This window comes from Phragmites australis, chromosome 3 (assembly GCF_958298935.1).
Source record: "Phragmites australis chromosome 3, lpPhrAust1.1, whole genome shotgun sequence".
In the NCBI taxonomy this organism is placed as follows: domain Eukaryota; kingdom Viridiplantae; phylum Streptophyta; class Magnoliopsida; order Poales; family Poaceae; genus Phragmites; species Phragmites australis.
Window position 1 is genome coordinate 21,763,778 of NC_084923.1, and position 15,115 is coordinate 21,778,892.

At 39.3% G+C, this 15,115-nt stretch overlaps 1 pseudogene; it reads right to left on the reverse strand.

Annotated features, from left to right (window-relative positions):
• Window positions 1–6,403: 6,403 nt before the first annotated feature.
• LOC133912627 (L10-interacting MYB domain-containing protein-like) lies at window positions 6,404–7,393 on the reverse strand (annotated as a pseudogene).
• Window positions 7,394–15,115: the final 7,722 nt, after the last annotated feature.

Genomic DNA, 15,115 nt, shown 5'->3' on the forward strand with positions numbered 1-15,115 from the left:
AATATCATTAGCATGTGTAACACATCAACTTCCTCTTCCTATCCTCTTGTTACCTCTCGATCTACCTTCACCACCTCTCACTAAGTGCATTTTTGGTTCAATTTTTCTATTTTCTGATTTTTAGAAGTCAAAAGTCGAACCAAACAGTTTAGTTGTGAGTTAGTTTTTGAAAAATTGAAAAATTAGTATATAAGGAAATGAACTAAAATTTGAGAAGCTAATTTGAGTGAAACTTTCCACCAAGAGCCAACCTATAGTTAAATTGGTAAGTTGTTTTTCTGATTTTTAATATGCAAAGAAGCTAAAAAATTTATTGTAAAAATTAATAATAAAATGTTAGAAGTTGGAAACTAGAAAAACTAAAAAGCCTCGATCTAATCAAACAGACAAAAAGTAGAGCATATCACTTTGTCATCTTAGCTATGCACTGTTTTTTTAATGTGATGCTAATATTTAGGTGATTCATGTTCACCCTTTCTTTTTTGAATTTTCTAGTTTACAAGGTTGAGTTGAAATAATTAATCTTCCTAATCATGTGCTAGAGTCGATGATCGGAGATACTTTTCAGATACCTAAGTTGATCTTTTTTAAAGAATTGATCTAATGGCGAGAACCTTTTTGAGCTCTTAGGTGGTTATTGTCGCACGTAAATGACTGAGAGAATTCGATAACTTTGTAAAAGATGCACAAAGAGGAGCTGAAGTTGAACCATCGGGGGTGAGAGAGGTAGAAGTTGAACCACCGCCGAAGTTGTCCCTGGTAGCGGTTCAATGTTTTGTATAATTTAAGTGGAAAAGCAACTCCACACTGGCATGGCATGTGACCAGGGACACGCTATCTTTGGTCGTTCACGCTACTTCGAGATTCGTGTTGGAGTTACAAAGAAATGCCTTTTCCACTATCATTCCACATTGGTATGGATCTCAAAGCTATTATATACTGCCACAACAGAGCAAGCGGACGCATAGACATCTGAGAGTTCAGACTGAAACTCAACTTAAGGCTGTAGATAAAACTTTTATGCGATGATAGTGAAGCAGCTAGATTTGTGATATTCCAGTGTCACTAGTCTGCCCCCCCGCGAGTACGCATGCCATCTGTGACGTAAAGAACATCCACCCAGATTCCCTCCATAGAAATCTAGAGGCGACCGGACCAAATTGAAACACGTCGACAGACTTCGGGATCGCAAAGGAATTTGGAATGCCACTCCAGACCATGAGCAGCAAAAGAGGAACAAACAGCTGATGAGCACGTCCTCCTCTCGCTTTTGGAGAAGAAAATAGTGACTAGCTCAGGTGGCGGTGTAGATCGAGAAGAGACGAGATGGCCGAACCGAAAGAATATATGACATGTGGGACGTGTGACAAATGTGAATGCCGGAACGTCATAACGTCGGCCCAATATTTTCATAGAGCTTATAAACTGAGCCAAAAATTAACTTTCACACATTGGAATGTCTATTGAATGAAGCAATGAACGTTGTACCTTTTATTAGAAAAACTGACTTCTAAACGTCGGAAGATCCGGTGCCGATATTTTTTTCTAGTCAGACTATTTTTGAATATACCTAATTTTGTTATCTCTGACTGAGTGTCGGATAGTTCGGTGATGACCTAGAGCTGACCCAGACTTTTTGCAGGGGGGCTTTATAAAACACATACCACTTAGGGCCGGATGATCTATTGAAGAGAAAGCAGAGAGCGTCGGATCATCCGGTGTTAAAAAAAAGATTCTGCTGAACTAAAATCTCTTGCTGAGTTCAAACTTTAAATAACCACACAATAAAAACACATGTTTGAACCAATTTAAGTGAATCCTTACACTCTCAATCACTCATTTGCAAATATTTATCAAACAACTATCTTATAATAATTTCGAAATACAAAAAACCAAAGAAAGAGGGAGAAAACTTTAAAAAAAATATTTGAGCCATATTACCTATAAATTAAAAAATTAAGACTTTAAATTCGGTAGAATATGATTCAATAGGCATTAAGCACTAACATCTTTTTAATCATACTTGTAGAGGTGTATGTCTATATTGAGAGGGAGCAACAATCTCAAATAGTAATATTCTTGTTTATGATCTCTCTAACACCAATGCACATGCAATGTAAAATAAGTACGTGAATTTAAACACGAGTGCACATTATATGACATGTGCTTGTCATATTACTTCACTTCTCAAGCTTATTCATGGTGAACCTAACAACATACCTTGAGAGAAACAAGTAGACTATCATCTCAATCAAAACTCATATTCACCACTATATTAACAAGGTTAGACAAGTTATAGCGAAAATGGTCCTATTAGACTATGATTATGATTTTGATGATTAATGACAACATAGTCAATATGACTAATATGTTTGTCAAGAATATATGTTAGTAGGTCTCATAGATGTAATACATGAAGAAGCCACCGCAGTCAGGACAAAGTTTAGTCGAATTGAAGAAGTTTCAGAAATATTTGCCTCATCGGATGGTCTGGTGCTATGGATATTGAGCTCATCAGAGCATATTTGACAAAAGGGGGAGAGACCTAAAGATCTCACCGGAAGGTTCGATGATTAGCAAGTGTACTCACTAGAGAAATTCTTCTAAAGAAGAGTGTCGTGCTGAAGAATAAAAGCTAAGCCTCGCCAGATAGTCCGGTCATCAAAGCATGGCAACACCGGAGTGTTTCTATCCATAAGGCAGAATGGAACAACTCATCGGATAGTCTGATGATGAAGTGATGTGCATCGGATGCTTTTACCGGAGCAATTTACATAGAGAAGAAGAAAAGACTCGGATGGCTTAGAATAACTCACTCACTGGATAGTCCAGTGATAGAGATAAAGTATACACCGGAGTGTCCGGTGTTCACAGAGGTCTAAGTGTGGTTCTAATGGCTAGTTTGTAAGAGTGTACTCACCGGATGATCCGGTGTTAGTACTATTATTCTCACCAGATGATCCGGTGTTAGTACTATTATTCTCACAGGATGATCCAATGTTAACAACTTTTCTGAGCCGTTAGGTTAATGGCTAGTGCGCAGGTTTGAGGCTATAAATATCCCTCTACTCAATTATTTGATGAGGTGGTATGCTACTGGAGTCCTGAGAAGTTCATATATACCTGAGAAGACATACAAACCACCAAAACGTTTAAAGTGATCATCCAAGGAAATTAAACACACCATTAGAGAGTGATTAGTGCTTATAGGCCTAGAGAGTGTGTTGCTAGGTGATTGTTGCCTAGAGAGTGGATCAAGGAGTGATCCAAGCTTATACCTCTTGGTACACCTGCACCTTGGAGTCTTAGTGACTCACCGGCAAACTTGTTGACCCTTCAACTTGGTGTGGAGCGGCGACGAGAAGCGTGTACGAGGATGCGGAGACACTTTCCTTGGTGGCTCAAGCTTTGAAGTGATCACAGCGCCAAGAAACTGGAAGAAAGGCTAGTGGTGAGACATTACCTTGGTGGCTTGGTGGCTCATCCGGATGGAGGCCTTGTCTATGTGACTTGGTGGCTCAACAACCGTAACTGGGTGCCGACCGGGAGCATATCCTTTGTGAAGCTCCAACGTGGGCTAGGGTGGCATCCATGCCATCGATACCATAGGATAAATATCCTTGTGCCAAGTTTGCTTTCTTTACCTTATTTATGTTGCCGTATTTATATTCTTACAATTTACCTTCTTAGATAGGTTGCAAACGCTTTAATAGGTGAGTAGATACACTAGATAAACCTACAACACATCTAGATAAAATTTGATATAGGTTTATCTCGTATAGTTTTTGGAGCTGAATAGATTTTAAATATCCTAATTCACCCCTCCTCTTAGAACATCACCGATCCCTTCACAAGCACCTATCATGAATGCATCTACATGACAAGGAAACACATGACATTTGAAGCATCTATCACGTTAAATTCACTTTGTAATCTACAAAATATGGCTTCATCTAGAGTTTTTGATGAAGATATCCATCAATTGATCTTCCAACCTTACACCACTAAGAGAAATATTATTTTTAGCCACATGATCTCTAAGGAAGTGATGACGAATATCAATGTCCTTTGTGCGAGAGTGTTGAACGGGATTGCTTGCAAGCTTTACGGCACTCTCGTTGCCACAAAGGAGTGGAACCTTCTCTGGATGAACACCAAAGTCTAACAAGGTTTGCTTCATATCAAGGATTTAAGCATAATATGCTCCGGCTGCTATATATTCAGCTTACGCGATGGACAAGGCTACTTAATTTTGCTTCTTGAAACACCATAAAACTAGGGATCATCGTAGCAAGTGGCACCCACCCGAGGTACTCTTGCGATCCATACGGTATCCGGCAAAGTCCGAATTCGAGTAACCCAAGAGTAAGAAACTAGCACCTTTGGGATACTACAAGCCTATACTAGGTGTATGCTTTAGGGGCCTGTTTGGTAGAGCTCCACTCCCTGATTCTCTGGCTCTAGCTCCTGATTCTCTGGTGGAGTGATTCTGAGTGATTCTTTGGTGGGAGTGATTCTGGTTGATAAAATCGTTTGGCAAGCTGACTATGAAGTGATTCCTGAAAGAGAAGATTGCGCTAGAATTGTCCATAGTACCATTGGTTGTCTAAACTAACGTCTTCAAGACATATCATGTACATGGACCCATTTATTTGATACATTTATGTAATTTTATGTGTAAATGCCAAATTGTGACTACAGAAATTCGTCATATAAAATATATAAAGTGCATACATTAATTAATAATAGTTAACATCATATTGTACAGTACAATCACAACATCCAAGGTCCCATATATTACAACAAAATGTCCAAAAGAGAACAAAATAATCCCATACAATACAAGAGATTATGCCCTAGATAAAGTGATTGCCCTAGCAAGGTCATAACGGAATCTATCCATAATCCTATCGTTGGCTTGTGAGGTAGACACATCCGAGGCATTTTGAGAAGGGGCATGTTTCCTATACCTTGTTGGCATGGTGGGTGCATAATCTGGGTCCTGATCACATCTATGAAAATCGTTGTCAAGTGCATGATTTTCACGGATAAAGTTATGGAGACACACGGTAGCCGCAACAATCATCTTTTGCTTCACCATCGGATAGCTTGGCATCTTGAGAAGAATTCTCCATTTCATTTTCCATACACCAAATGAGCGCTCGACAACATTACGAAGACTTGAATGCAAATAGTTTAAGAATTCTTGCTCACCACTAGGCGCCGGACCGCTTCTCCAATCTGGAACATGGTACCTTTGACCTTTATATGGTGATAAGTATCCGGGTCTATTCGGGTATCCAGCATCAACAACATAGTATTTTCCTAACACGAAGTAGTGCAAAGTCAATATAAAGTGTTGACGGAAGAAAGAATGAATGATAAGAGACAAAATTACCAAGAGGGGGATGTGGAAAGATATCTTCATCAGCTTGAAGAGCATTATAGAGAACAGTAGTGTCGTGCATAGAGCCCGGTTGACCAATAGATGCATAGGTGAAGTGCATGTCAAAATCAACCACCGCCATCACATTCTGTGTTGCTTTACCGGACCTCCCAAGATATCTAAGAAAATCTTTTGGAGGTGGTGTTGCACTAATATGAGTCCCATCAATAGCTCCAATGTAATCTTTAAAGTGTGGCCACATCCTTTGATCATTTCTTATCCTATTGTGCACATTATGAAAGTTTGGATCCTTAGGTCTGATATAATGCTTGGACATGCCGACTACACAATTTAGAACCTCAAAAAATTTCCTACTAATTGTCTCCCCAGAATGCTTGAATTTGTTCTGAATAGCATCGTTTGACCAAGAATGACCACATGTGAGGAGAAATATAGCAAGTGATTCCATAGAGCTCATATGACTAGAGGAAGTTAACCATAGTCCCTCACCAATATGTCATGCAATTGGTAAAAGAGAGGTGCATCCATTCTAAACATCCTATGGCTTTCACCTGGAGTGTTCAATGTTTCCATTAGCCAAGCAAAACCAAGTAGCTGTGAAGTCCTTGGTGGATTCTTGTCATGATAGGTTAAAAAATAATTGTTTATGAGGCATGCAGTAAGAGATAAGTTTGATTGATTTTGTCTCATAAGTTGCATGACCCTCATATCAAACAATTCATCATCTTCTGATTCACTACCATCCATATCACTTTCAGAAGAAGACATCTGTATAGTAGCAAATAAGGAACAGATCATTACATTTGACCACTAGGACATCAAACAAATAAATAATAGGTCATTACACATACATGGATATGAGAGGACAACAAACAAATAAGTAGCAGATAATTAAAGAACACATGATAGACATAACTAATAGGTTTAGAGAAAAAGTAAAGAACACATGATACATATAAACATGCAGCATGCATGTAACTCACAAGCTCCCACTACTTAGCCCTTCTTGTTCACAGTCATCCACTCATGCTTCATTGACAGCCAATTAAAGCGTTCCTCGGGTGTATCCAATGTCAAGAACATCTCTCTTTCAGCTTTCTTGGTAAATATTTGAGTTGCAATGAAGTGCTCTTTTGTGCCAGCATGTAGCACCACATGCCTTCACTAATTCCATTATATCTTTTATGGAATAGCCAGGTGTGTCTTGTGTTCTTGCCAACACAACGGATTCACAAGATGCGGTTGTCCTCTCATTCAATTCTACAATTTTAGCCATCTGTTCTTGCATCTATTGTCCTCCACTAGTCTTTGCTTTTTTAACCTTCTTTTTGTCAACCACACGACGCCTTTTTGCTTTAGAACTAGAAGGTGTGCCATCCTTGCCATCACTATCATCATCATCGTCCATGTCGACATCCTTATTATTATCATCTCCTGGCTGTCCTTCAGTACCTTGGGGTAGGTCACCACTAGTTGGGGCCCAATGATCATCACCTGTGTTCCAAAGATCTTCAAACATGACAGACAGTTCATCTTCATTTTGAAGTGCTCGGTCTTTAAACTTGGATATGCCTTTGAATTGCTGCACACGTACAAAAAAAATGTCAGCTATATATTTACACAAACACATACATCACAAGTAGGCATTGACAGGAAACAAATACACTATAAACTTACATTGTTTGTCTTCTTCCACCACCAATCTGGAGCGGTATACATTTTCTTTACAGGGTCCCAGCCTGCCCCTGTTTCTCTTCCTAATTGTTTCCAATTGCTGTAATCTTTCTTCATCTTGTCCCATTTGTTCTTGAACTGCAGCTTTGTATAAGTTAACCCAGTCCTCTCTTTGAACTGTGCAATTACATTATTGTAGCCTTGCCTGTTTAAGTGGGATCCCGATCGATTCTTGGCCCTAACTTGCTCGGCAAATAACTCACAAACTATTTTAAGGTTCTCATCACACTAGTCCGCACTATCATCCTTCATGGTGCTGTTATTACACAAGCATGAGCAATCAAATAATTGCATGATAGGAGCCTGCTGTTTTCAATTACACAAATCAAGCAAGATTTATTTTCTGAATAACATCTATAGCACTAGATACTATTTTTTCCAGCAAGATATGGGCCAAATGCATGCAAGTGCTTGTCTAACAACTTGACAGGGACATCAAATTCATAGTTTTTCCTATACTGACAGTGCTAGTAAATAGGATCAAATTTTCTACACCACAAATCCATATAGAAAGCCTGCGTCACGCCTCCTATGCATGGATTGGCTTATCTACCTACCAAATCAAACCTTAAACAAATATTATTCTTGCCATGGCCTATGGATCTGAGTGAGAGAGGGAAAAGCAAGGCCTCACCTTTGGCCTGGAGAGGAGTGCTCGGCTGCAGCCTAGAAGGAGATACTGGGCTCCTGGCAGTGCGGCCCCCTAGCGGACGGCTGTGGCCTGGGGACGAGAAGACAACGGTGGCTTTGATGGGAGCGGGCGCCAGCGGCCTGCAGGGGAGTAGTTTGAGGCTGATCTTCACACAAACGGACGACGACGGCCTTCAGGCGAGCGGGTGACGGCTTCCTTTAGGCGGCAGCCGGTAGACAACTCCGACGCAAGTCGGGGCGACGCACACCGCAACCCTAGTCACTACTCTACCTTTAGCGCAGGTGCGAGCCGTGGGCAGTGCAGGATGCGAACTGGTGGGACTTGGGAGGATTGGGGATTTTTGCTGTCTATATATCAGTGGCAAAGGTGGGTAAATAACTCTGAACTTGAAGCCTAGGTTCGTAATCGGAAGGGTGGGGAGCGGGTGGTGGAGCGGGAGAAGCAGGTTTTTTTCACTCTCAGGTTTTAGTACAAAACAGGAGAGCGGTTCACGTTGATTCTACCGTGGAGCAGCCCGTTTTTTGCTGTTTGGCTAATCTAGAGCAATTCTCATAGAGGAGCCGGAGCCGGGAGCACTACCAAACAGACCCTAGGTATCTAATGATTCTCTTAACTGCACTAAGATGTGACTCCTTAGGATTAGCTTGAAATGAGCGCACATACACACACTAAACACAATATCAAGCCTAGATGCAGTAAGGTAAAGAAGTGACCCAATAATAGAACGATAAAGCTTTTTGTCAACCCGTTTACCCATTTCATCCATGTAGAGATGTCCATTAGTAGGCATTGGGGTCTTGATTGACTTGCTATCATCCATCTTGAACTTCTTACGAATGTCCTTTGTGTACTTATTTTAATGGATGAACGTCTCTTCCTTCAATTGTTTGATTTAAAATCCAAGGAAGTAGTTGAGCTCGCAAACCATTGACATCTCGAACTTCCTAGATATCATGTCACCAAATTCCTTACAAAACTATTTGTTAGTTGAACCAAAGATAATATCATCAATATAAATTTGACACAAGAATAGTTCATTGTTGATGATCTTTATGAATATTGTAGTATTCACCCTTCCGATCTTAAATTCTTTGTTAATGAGGAAGTCACGCAGGCATTCATACAAAACTCTTGGGGTTTGCTTGAATCCATAAAGCGTATTGTGCAACCTATAAACATAATTAGTATATCTAGGATCTTCCAAACCAGACAATTGTTCAACATAAACGAGTTCATTGATGAAGCTATTTAAGAACATACTCTTCACATCTATTTGATAAAACTTAATGTTATGATATGAAGCAAATGCAAGAAGGATATGGATGGCTTCATGCCTTCCCACGAGAGGAAATATTTTGCCAAAATTCAAACCTTCAACTTGTGTGAAACCTTGTGCGATGAGTCTTGCCTTGCTGCGTTCCATCACACCATGTTCATCTTGCTTGTTGCGGAAGACCCACTTTCTTCCATTTACATTCTTGTCTTGAGGCCTCTCTTCAAGAATCTAAACTTGATTTGCGGGTGAAGTTATTGAATTATTCTTGCATTGCCATCATCCAATCCGGATGCTTAAGAGCCTCATATACATGTGTGTGTTCTAAACAAGAGACAAATGAGTAGTGTTCACAAAATAAAGTATATTGACGAGAGCGTGTTCTTACTCCCTTAGATAGACTCGCAATGATCAAGTTAATGGAGCGATCATTAGAAATATGTGTTTGCTTCACTTGTGGTTCTTCATGTGTATCTTGAGGTGGTCCAACATTTTGAGCTTCCTCCTGAGAGATATGTATATCATGTGATGAAAGTGGTTGATCATCTTTCTCACCATCTTGATCAACTTAGGGCGCCATGGAGATGTGTGGAGTGGAAGTAGAAGGTACATCTTCATTCTCCTCCTTTGGCTTGATCTCCCCAATTGCTATCTTCTTCATTGCATCTCTTAAGGGTTCATCACCTGCATCATCACAAGAAATATTTTCTCCTTGGAAGCCATTAGATTAATCAAACTCCACATCACATGTTTCCTCAACAAAACCGATGTCATTATTGAATACTCGATATGCTTTGGAGTTACATGCAGAACCAACAAGAAAACTAATATCAGAACAATGCTCAAACTTTATTAGGCATTTTCTTTTCTTGGAGATAAAGCACTTGCACCCGAACACCCGAAAGTAGGAGATATTGGATTTTCTCCCAATGAGAAGCTCGTATGACGTCTTTTTCAATAATCAATGGAGATACACTCGATTGGATGCATGACACACCATGTTGATTGGTTCCACCCAAAATTTATGTGGTATACATAACTCATCCAACATAGTTCTTGCAAGCGTGATCAATGTCTTGTTCTTTATCTCCACCATACAATTTTGTTGAGGGATGTAGGTTGATGAGAATTCATGTTTGATGCCTCTATCATCACAAAAATTTTCAACTTAAGTGTTTTTGAACTCCGTCCCGTTATCGCTTCGGATCTTCACAATTGTGATCTCAAATTTGTTTTGAGCACTCTTTGCGTACTTCTTGAAGATCCCAATGGTCTTCCTCTTGTCATCTAGAAAGAAAATCCAAATGTATCTTGTATAATCATCAATAATGACAAGATAATAGAGATTACCACTAAGACTTTTATAGGTTGTTGGTCCAAAGAGGTGTATGTGTAGTAGCTCCAAAAGTCTTGATGTAGATATATAGACTTATATAGATCAAACCCAATGAAAGTGGCTAGCCGAACTTCGGGGGAAATAACTTCAAGATAGCTCACCATGCGAACTTTTCAATAGGTAGAGTTCTTTCCCTCGAACCTTGGCACACTATATATTTCCAGAGGCCATTTCTCTATGATGTTAAGCCTATCAAGAGCACGATACTCTGATACTAATTGAAAATATTGAATGGCCCAATAGGGGATGAATTGGGCTCTAATTAAAAATACTTCTACCAAAAACTAAAACAAGTAGCAACCTTATCCTAAATAAAATATAATGCAACTACGCAAACAAGCTAAAGCAAAGCAACAAAATAAGCAAATAAAGATACTAAGAAAATTATGGAAATAAAGCTTAGAATAATATAAATGCTCAAATTAAATGCGGGAAAGTAGAAAGATGGACAAGATGACACTATTTTTTTCCCAAGATATCGAGGAGTTGACACTCCCTCCTAGTCCTTGTTGAAGCATCCACCAAGGATATCGCTCTTCCTTCACTAAGACTTAAGTGCTCTATCATGATTGCTACTTCTCTATCTCCGAATTGGCAGATATCAAACCAAGTACATCGGACTTTTCGGGGCTCCCACAGGAACTCCAAGAGCTCACCGAGACAACTCCAATCACCTAAGATTGGCTAAGTGTTGCCAACAATCAAGAGTAACAAGTCAATAGCTTCACGTGACTAAGATCAAGTCTAAATTGCAGCTAGATGCACACTTGCTACTCCCTAAACACTAATGATGTCCTTAATCTTCTAATTAGAGACTTTTTAAATCACTTAAGTGCTCTCTCCTACTTCTCGATGACACACACAGTGTGCATACTCATCTGGGTTGCAAGAGATCAAAGTGAGACCGAGTGAGGGGGTATTTATAGGCTCGAGGTACAAATCTAGCCATTGTTCAACTACCCTATTTTTCTATCAACACCGAAAGATCCAACGTGCACTTGCTCACACATGCTGGAAAATCTGACGTATACCTTTTTAACCACTCCTAACTGCTAGTTGTCAATATCCATTAAGTCTGTTAAACACTCCAGTGAAGCCTTCGGGCACACGTCGGATGATCCAGTGTGTAAAACCACGAAATCCAGACTTTGAAATTCTTTTCTGCAAGAAATACTCCGTCGTATACTTTGGTGTACACGCTGGACCATCCATCATCCATATTCTTCAACACCTCGCTGAAATCCTCTCTGTAATAAATGCTCCGGCATAGCCTTCTTTACATGCTAGAACATCCGGTATGAACTTCAACTTTTTTGTGCTAAGTCACTACACAAAAATATTCCAATGTTAATGAGTCTTAGATCGTCAGACCATTTGGTGTACTTAAGATCTTTTTTCCTTGATCCAAGAAATAGTCCAGCGTGTTCATCTGTAGTATCGTTGGACCATCCGGTGTACTAAAAAAATTATGAGCTCGTCCAATTCAAGCACTCTTGAGCTCTAACTTCTCGACATCTTAACCATAGGTTTATTTGAGCTACCTAGTGCTATAAATTCACAAATGTGCATCTTTTATAGTACTCTTAGCCCCCAACCTTGTCTAGGCTCAACTAAATCAAGCTATAACTTTTAGCCCACTTTATAGTACGGTCAAAAGACTAAAAAAGACTTAAACTACTCTAAGTGTTATTTATCTCCTTGTGACACTTAGAATTAGAAGATCCTTAATCTTAATGTACATATTCTTTGATAGTCCATTATATTACCTTCCAGACTAAGAAACCCACTTATCATTATGAACTAAATTTTTATATCCTTCAAAACACATATGTTAATCATAATGATACAATTGTCATTAATCACCAAAACACTTACCGCTTATCTATAGATATAAATACTACTCCCACCAATTGTAAATATAGATCGTTTTAGACTTGTGCACAAAGATTAAGAAAATAGATCAAATGACCTTGTTGCCCCTTCATTTATTCTACATTAGAAAAGATAACTTATTTATTTGTGAGAGTTATAGTATTTATTAAACAAGGGTAAGACGGGAACAAAAGAGAAAAAATACATAGAAGTTCGAGAATAACTTATATTTAAAGAATAGTTGAGGAGGCTAAAACGACCTACATTTATAACTAGAGAGAGTACAATAGTAAGCAATAAATAATGCTTTACTACCCGTTAGAATCACTACAGAAGCCGGTCACAATAAAAACCCGATCATACAACTACTGCCGACTGTAATTCTATAAAATACATTATCTCTGCCTCGTTCTATGGTCTACACACACGCTTGCTGCAGGATCCGCTTCAACCGCTCACCATCCATTTCTCCGCTCCACTCTGCTATGTCGGACGCAAGGATCTTCCCACACACTGGTGCCCGCCACCGCTGCGTCGACTGCACATCCGTTGTACCCTGGATTTGAGCCCATCGGGCTGGCCTATGCTCGGGAAGGAGGCCATAGGAACAAGGAAGAAGCACCAGCATACATCTTCGGACTGGGTTGGTACGAATGGAGAGGAATTAGGGGATTTGGATGGGGTGGCGGTGAGATGGAATCGAGGGAGGCATTGGGATCGAGGAAGCTTCTTACAGGAAGGGAACGCGGGAGGTGAGGGACATGATGATTTTTTATCCCAGGCAGAACTCACCTTATTTCTCATTGTATAAAAAAAATATTATGGTATCTATCACAACTACTATCACTTGATCTTGGATCCTACCTTGCTCTTAAGGGTAAAAAAACCATATCCTTTTCTGTTTGGGAACGTAAATTTTATCTTCAATGGCATATGCGCTTGTGCACATGTCCTTTGGATCTACACTGAGATTTGTACACTATAAGAAGCTGACACAATATTTCTCTCTCCCGCTTTGCACGAACCTTAGTGCAGATCTAACGGACATGTGCACAAGAAAATGTCCTTAAGGGTAAAAAAAACCATGTCTCTGTATGTCTTGCGTTTCCCATCAGGGCAGTAACCCAAGCCGGTGATCTCTCACAACTCGACTGCTTTTGTGATTTCTGAAACCAAACACCCCGTAACAAACGCCAGCAACCGATATATATTGACATGGATGGATATTTTTAATTTCTACTATATAAAACACGAGTTGGTTCATATATCACATCTTCCCTCTACTCCCTTCTCATCTGATAAAAACTCATAAAATTCAAATAATTTACCTATTTTTACCATACACCTTTACAATCCAATCTTCTTGTCTCATTGCCGGCTATAGATATTGGATCCATTTTACTAATGAGAATAAATGGAGAAATTAGTGGATAATATTCTTCTCTTTTTTAAATTACATCTAAAATCAAACTACGATATCACTCCCAACGTATTCGTTCAGCGATGCTCCCATAGCGTATCCACATCTCCATACATTAGGTTTGTGTTTGATATTATCGCATCTAATATTTATGTTTTCGTTACAACATACGAGTACTTAGCTAGTTGGTGTATATGTATAAAGGGGTTCTCTTGATTCTTAAATTATATCTCAAGAATTTAGATTTGTAGGACCAAGGAATGCAACTAGAGTGGGTGAATAGGAGTATCACTAAATTCTTGGATGGCTTATCATAATTTTTCACCCTAACACACCTCAAATCAAAAAACGGAAGCTACAAACTGAGAGAAATAAGAATAAATCATACCAAAAATCTTCATAAAGAACATAGCTCCAAATGATGAATCTGAATCTTAGGTTCCATAGAAAACCATTTTAAGTATCATAGCTCAAACAAAGTTGCAACCAGAAGAGAAGAAACACTTAGATCCAAAGAACTAGGCACCAGATGAAGAAATCCTCTAAGGTGATGGATCTAGAGATAAAGGATAGTTCAAGACCAACTTATAGATGATTTTTATCCCTTTAGCAATAAGAAAAATAACTTTAACACAATGCAAATATTCAATTCACTAACAAAAATGAAAATCGCAATAAAATAGAAAAACTTGCAATCATGCGAGGAAGCTAAGAGAGGGAAACTAGAAAGAGATGAACACAAGCGTAAGAGAAAACATAATATTCATCACTTTAAGAGGAACGCCATATTTTCAGTAGATTACAAAATATTTTTGGATACACAACTCTCACCGAAATTATAGACTAAGCTCTCATCTCTCTTCTAAAACTCTAACACACTACTCTCAAATGGCTAGCTCAAGGAGGCTCTCGCAATCCTCCACCAATATTTATAGACCTTCGGAGCTTCTTTGGATGCTGTGTTTCCTAAATTTCTTACCTTCAAGTAATCTAGATTTCTTGCTTCGGAAGTAACCTTGCTTTCTTACTTCCCAAGAAACCTTTCTAATGATGATACGTGTACTGTGTCTTGTGATCTCGACCGTCGGTTAGTCTCTCCCGCTCCTGATTCCTCAAGCTGCCTTATCACTTGCACCGGTGTCCCTTTCACTTGACTATGTTAACATGCTGTTTTCATCTATCTTCTTATGCTTTGCTTACTCTCCACGTGTATAGCTAGGATTATCCTTGACTCCACCCAACCCTCCTTGATCGTCCGGCACTAAGCACCCCGCTTAGCCGCGATCATTTCGCTGTCGACCACCAAGTTGCACCAATCACCTACATATCATAAGACAAGCACACAAGATTCTACAACTCCA